The sequence below is a fragment of the Apium graveolens genome, chromosome 6 (genome assembly GCF_009905375.1).
Source record: "Apium graveolens cultivar Ventura chromosome 6, ASM990537v1, whole genome shotgun sequence".
NCBI classification, from domain to species: Eukaryota; Viridiplantae; Streptophyta; class Magnoliopsida; order Apiales; family Apiaceae; genus Apium; species Apium graveolens.
Genome location: NC_133652.1, coordinates 259,807,096 through 259,813,585, shown reverse-complemented (window position 1 = coordinate 259,813,585; position 6,490 = coordinate 259,807,096). Strand labels below are relative to the sequence as shown.

Sequence of the window (6,490 nt, the reverse complement as noted above, 5' to 3'; positions counted from 1 at the left end):
TTTAATTCCAAAAATTATTTTTAATTCAAAAAAATAAATCTGAATTAATTAGTTAATTAATTTCAGTTAATTTTTAATTGATTAATTGGTCAATTAATTTGAAAATTAATTGATTAATTGATTTAATTAATTATTAATTGATTTTAATTAATTATTTAATTAGATTTAATTATTTAAAAATGATTTAAAAATCCTGAAAAATAGTTTCGAGCTTTAAAATATTAATCTAAATTATTTCCAAGGCTCAATAATTATTATAAAATTGTTTTGAAGCCAGAAGTGGCCAACCGAACCCTAGTTATTACTCCGAAATGGATCCAACGACCCATTTTAATTCCGAAAAATGTTTTAAAAATCATTTTAAGTAACCGAAAGCCTATTTATGACCCGAGACTTCTTTATAAATGAGATATCATTGATTATGTGACGTGTTATGTGTTATATGTGACTTGTTGGTTGACTGTCGGTCTGTATATTCGATGTTTATATGTTTATTGCGTAACTTTCAATCCGTTAATCAGATTTGGGTAAAATGAAGGGTAGATAGGAGTATGTATTGAATAGAATCATATGAGTTGAATATTCATAGATGCTTATGATATGTGAGCAGAAGAGGCAAGACGTAGGAAAGGGAAACAGGTAGTTGAGGAGTAAGACGATTGTGATTGGAAGCGAGTGCAGTGTAATAAGCTAATACCAGGCAAGTATTCTGAACTTTCTCTAGATATTATAGTGATTGATAGTCCTGTTTTATATTACAAGTGCTTTGAAGCCTGAACCCTAACCATGAAGCCAGCTATTGATCTTGAGCCGTAAACCTGATTCTTTCTAGACCATTGATTGTTGTATACCCAGATATGAACCACAAATATACGATACTACTCCACAAATACATACAAACTAAATACCATATGTTGAATCAAATTACCTACATACTCAAACCATTGTATCTTATGCTTTGAAAGACCAAATCCTTGAAACTCTGAAATGACATTTCCTTTGTTATCCAATTTTTTCCTTACCCAGCATCCAAGCTTTGAAATTACCTTATTGATCCTTACGAAGATTGAAACCCTTTCATTATTGAACACTCAATGTTGTTAATGATTCTGTTTATTGTTTATAATTGTTTATTCTGTTATTATGTTAGAATTGGATTTTTTTTATAAAATTGTGGACCAGATTCGTGGTCAGACCATATAATGGTCAAGTTAGGCCAATGTGTGCCTTGGATCCAGTAGTTAGAGCCGTGTTGTGTGCTTTGCTCGGGGTTAGTGCGTGACTGATCAGCAGCATAACCTTGGTTTTTCTTAAAATGAAACTATAATATCCAATTCTAAATTATAATCCATTGTTCACTTGACATCATAACCATGTTCACCTGATGATCATTATTCTCAGTTTTGTCATTGTGACTTGCTGAGCTAGTTAGCTCATTTGTGCGATGTTTTTTATATTCTTTTCAAGTTAAAAAGGAACCAGTTGGTAGCAAGGATCCCCAGTCCAGCGCGAGAGCTAGGGGTACAGGTTGATCAAGTTGAGCTAGTAGGCTTCTTTTGGGATAATTTAAGTTTGTAAAAGTTTGTAATAATGTTTAATACTCAGTTCTAAGTTTGAATAGTTGGGATTTGAACGGTTTATAATATAAGTAGATGTGTTTAGCTTGTGTGCATATATTAACCTGTTGCGATCCATGGTAGTTAGTAAGTAGGGTCACTGCATATTATTATTATCTTTATTATTGTTATAAGCAGGTTATAAATAAGGTGTATGTGTGGACCCCAAACTTCTGACCCGGGTTTGGAGGGCGCCACACCTATTCAGCTTCTATCTCTTTTGTGGATGTCTGGTAGAATGGTACTCGTGCAACGAAAGTTGGCGTTTATCAGTTTCGTGTTATTTGATTAGTGTCATCACCATCACATGCTAAGGTTAAGAATGAAAAGGCTATTGAATGAAGTATTTAATGAAGTTAGAATCCCATATTTGTCATATATAGTAATTCAACCTCAATTCTCTTAGTTTATGTGCTTGTCATCAGTGGTCGTTAAAGTTCACTGACTCGGATTCTTTTATTTTCACGGTTTATTTGTTTGTGTTTCAGGTACTCATTACAATGGGAGATCCAGCAGCAAGAATGAAAGCCTTGATGGATTTTTCTCAACCCAAGATCAATGACATTCAATCTAGCATTGTCCGTCCAGCTATCATAGCTAATACCTTTGAGATTAAGCCTGGCATAATTCAATGGGTGCAGAATTCAATCCAGTTTGGGGTTCTTCAACGGAAGATCCCAATATGCATATTAGGGATTTCATTGAGATCTGCGACACCTTCAAGTTCAATGGTGTTTCTGAAGATGCTGTGAAGCTGAGACTATTTCCATTCTCTCTAAGGGACAAGGCTAAGAGCTGGTTATACTCTCTAACAGCTGGTTCGATTGCTACTTGGGAGGATCTTGCTCAGAAATTCCTTACTAAATTCTTCCCTATGGCGAAGACAGCTGCATTCAGAAACACTATTACTCAATTTGTGCAGCAAATGGGAGAATCTTTGGGTGAAGCTTGGGAGCGTTACAAGGAGATGCTTAGGAAGTGTCCTTATCATGGAATTCCTGATTGGATGATCTTTAATTATTTTTAGAATGGGTTGGGTGCACAGTCCAGACACATGCTCGACGCAGCAGCAGGCGGAGCCTTATGGGTAAAGAGCTATGAGGAAGCTTATAATCTAATTGAACTGATGGTTGCTAATGAATATCAGTATCCAGCCCAGAGATTGCCACAGAGCAAGGTAGCAGGAGTTCTTGAGGTGGATACAGCTATGGCTATCACTGCTCAACTAAAGGAGTTGTCTATGAAGATCGATTCTCTGGCTAACTTGGGTGTTAATCATGTAACCAGTGTTTATGAGCTATGTGCAGGTTCGTATGCGACGGAGCAATGCGCTATATCTAGTGAATCTGCTCAGTTTGTGAGCAACTTTCAGAGATCGCAGCAACCAGTTCCAGACACTTATCATCCTGACAACTGGAATCATCCTAACTTCAGCTGGAGCAACAATCAGAATATGATGCAACAACCGTTCCAGCAGTTTGGAAATAAGCTATTCAACCCTCCTGATTTTTAGGAACAAATTACACCAAAACAACAAACTCATGGTGCATGTCTATCTTCGAATGAAAAATCTGAATTGGAGGAGTTGCGGCTTATGTGCAAAAACCAGGCTCTTATATGCCAAAGCCAGGATGTTTCTATCAAGACTCTAGAGAACCAACTAGGGCAAATTGCTAATGCATTATTGAATCGACCACCAAGAATGCTTCCTAGAGATACAGAAGCCAATCCAGGCAAGAGAGAAGTTGAAGAACAGGTGAACGCCATCACCTTGAGGTCTGGAAAGGTCGCAAGCCCCAAAATTCAGCAAGACGAAGAGCCTAAAAAATCTCAAGTTTCAGAAAATACAGTTGTGGGTGAAGAAGAAGTGCAGAAGGAAGCAGAGGTGGAACCAAGGAAGACTACTGTGGAACACACTCCTCCTGAAGGTAATACAGGGGAAAAACAGATCTATCCTCCACCTCCTTTTCCTAAGAAGGCTGCAGAAGCAGAAGTTGGATAAGCAATTTGCTAAGTTTCTGGAGGTGTTCAAGAAACTTCATATCAACATACCTTTCGCCGAAGCTCTTGAACAGATGCCTAGTTATACGAGGTTTATGAAAGGTATTCTCTCTCAGAAAGTAAAGCTCGATGACTTAGAGACCGTTGCTCTTACGAAAGAATGCAGTGCTGTGCTGCAACAGAAGTTGCCTCCGAAGCTTGAAGATCCTAGAAGCTTCACTATTCCTTGCACTATCGAAAACTTGTCGTACGATAAATGTTTATATAATTTGGGAGCTAGCATCAATCTGATGCCCTTATCTATCTTCAAGAATCTTGGTCTGCCTGATCCGAAACCAACATACATGTCATTGTAACTAGCTGACCGTTCCATCGCTTATCCATGAGGTATAGTGGAGGATGTCTTGGTCAAGGTGGATAAACTCTTCCTCCCCGCTGACTTTGTAATTCTTGATTTTGAGGAAGATAAGAAGATTCCCATTATCCCAAGGGAAGACCATTCTTGGCTACAAGCCGAACTATGATCGATGTGCAAAAATGAGCAAAAAGGAGAGCTTTCGATGAAGGTTTACGATCAAAAAGGTTACTTTTAATGTGTTCAAGGAAATAAAGTTACCCGCAACTAAAGAGGAGTGCTTTAAAGTAGAGTGGGTTAACTCTGTAATAAACTCAGAGCTTGAGCAATTGCCAAAGTCAGATACCTTAGAGAGATCCTTAATGGGGAAATCAGTTATTGATGACAAGGAAGGAGCAGAGCAACTGCAGGTTTTGAATGCACTTCCATGGAAGAGGAAGTTGGATATGTCATTCGATTCTCTTAGGTTAGCAGAGCTGAAAATTTCTCAGGAGCATCTTGAGCCGTCTATTGAAGATGTTTCCACACTTGAGCTTCACCCACTACCAGATCACTTGAGTAATGCATTCTTAGGTGCACCACATGATAAAGGCTTGGGATATATATTTGATGATGTAGAGGGTAGCCGAACAAACTCTCCAATGCCTACAGAGGGTTCTTCTCATGTGCAGCAGGTAGTTGATAAGACTGGTGTTGGTGATGAGCAGTACAGGCGAGTAATTAGGCGTATGGAGGCCATGCACGACATTCATCGTCGTTTTGCTGCAGATTTGACATAGGCTTTGGGTACTGTTCTCCGAGACACTGGTGGCGAGGTTGATTGGCCTCCTAATCCTCCACCCGAAGAGGGTGACTGTAACGACCGGGAAATTTACGTTGTATTATATCATATTTATAATAAAATATGTGGATTAATATGTCATTTATATGTGATTAAATGTGTTGAGTCATTAAACCATAACTGTTATGTGATACGTGTTATCTGTTTTGATCCAAACGTGTTTTGGATATTTATTGAGTGTTTTATTGCAAGTTTCTCCTCTATTCTATTTTCCAGAATAGTGATATTCTCTTCAGATTCTTATTACATTTACATTACCTTAATTCCTTTATTCATATCTCAGTTCGATTCTTGAATTATTCTTTTCATTTGAATTTATTATTCATATTCCAATTATTACTCATAATTATTAATATATTCTGGTGATTAGAATATATCAAAGTATACCGATTGTTCCGGTTGCTATTCCAGGGACTGGATAACATTACTTTTGGGGATTAAGGTTACTTAATCCTAAGGACCGGAACATAACTGGATCCTTGAGATGGGCCGTAGTGCCTGGGTGCCCGACGGGATCTATATAGTGAGATATAGATCTGCACTGTATCTTGGCTGATCAGCAGGGTATAGCTGCGAACTTGAGTCCAGTGTAGTTCGTTTGTATTCTCCAGCAATGGCCTTCTTTTGATTTTTATGAGGTTATATCTTTGCAGATAAACCTGGGATACGGATTCAGTTATATTGCTTTAACATTGTGTATATTTTGTAGACTTGTTGAACAATTTTGGCTCACCCCTTTTTGTTGTTATTCACCTTATTGTTTCAGTTAAGAAGGAATATGAAACCCATCAGAACATGAGTGGTAAAGAAGCGGGTCAAGCTTCGGGATCCTCTTATACCCAAGGTGTTGATCCTTATCCAGGAAGAAAGCTTTGAGTTGCCCGAGCAGGTGGAGTGTTGATAGATAGTATGTATGTTTGTATAAAAGCTGAACTTAGTTTAAAATGAGTTAGACAATGGTTTGTAATAAAGAAAGTTTGTGAGATTTTGAATGTCGGTTTGTAATAAAAGTAGATAGTGGTTCTTGTTTTCATACTTCAACCTAAAAAGGTCCTGGTAGTTGTTAAGGGGTTTAGTTTCATTTCTTTATTATTTATCAATAAGCTTGTACAGGTTTGGTGATTAGCTCGTAACCCCCAGACTTATACCCCGGGTCTGGAGGGCGTTACAGTTTGGCATCAGAGCTGTAGGTTTGGTCCCTGAAAACAAGAACATTAGGATTAAGATAGGATATAGAGAGCACATAAGATAGGGATAGTTAGATTAGGAAGAATAGTGTTAGGATTTAGGTCAGATTAGAATAGGAAAGTATAAATCTTAGAATTGTTTAGTGACCTTTTCTTTTTTTTGGTATATTATTAGATGGCTTCTTCGTCAGAGCGGACTGAGTCAGACCCAGTAGCAGCAGCAGTACTAGCCCCAGCATCAGTGCAGATTTTTCCTCCATTGCCACCACCTCCACTATTACCATTTGGACCAGCACCAGAGATACCACCTCCACTAGAGGTACCAGACTTTGTTAATTATTTCCCTTATGTTGAGCCAGAGATGCCTAACTTTCCACCTTTGGAGTTTCCGATGTTTGATGTTCCTGATATGATTGATCTTCCACATTGGGATGATATAGAGCCGCAGATTCCAGTACCGCAGCCTGAGATTCCAGATATTCCACAGATG

General features: G+C 38.1%; 1 non-coding gene across 1 annotated transcript; it reads right to left on the bottom strand.

Moving 5' to 3' along the window:
• Nucleotides 1-2,505: 2,505 nt before the first annotated feature.
• Nucleotides 2,506-2,612, bottom strand: LOC141669932 (small nucleolar RNA R71). Its single transcript, XR_012554182.1, has one exon. It is a non-coding gene; the product is annotated as a small nucleolar RNA R71 (small nucleolar RNA).
• Nucleotides 2,613-6,490: the final 3,878 nt, after the last annotated feature.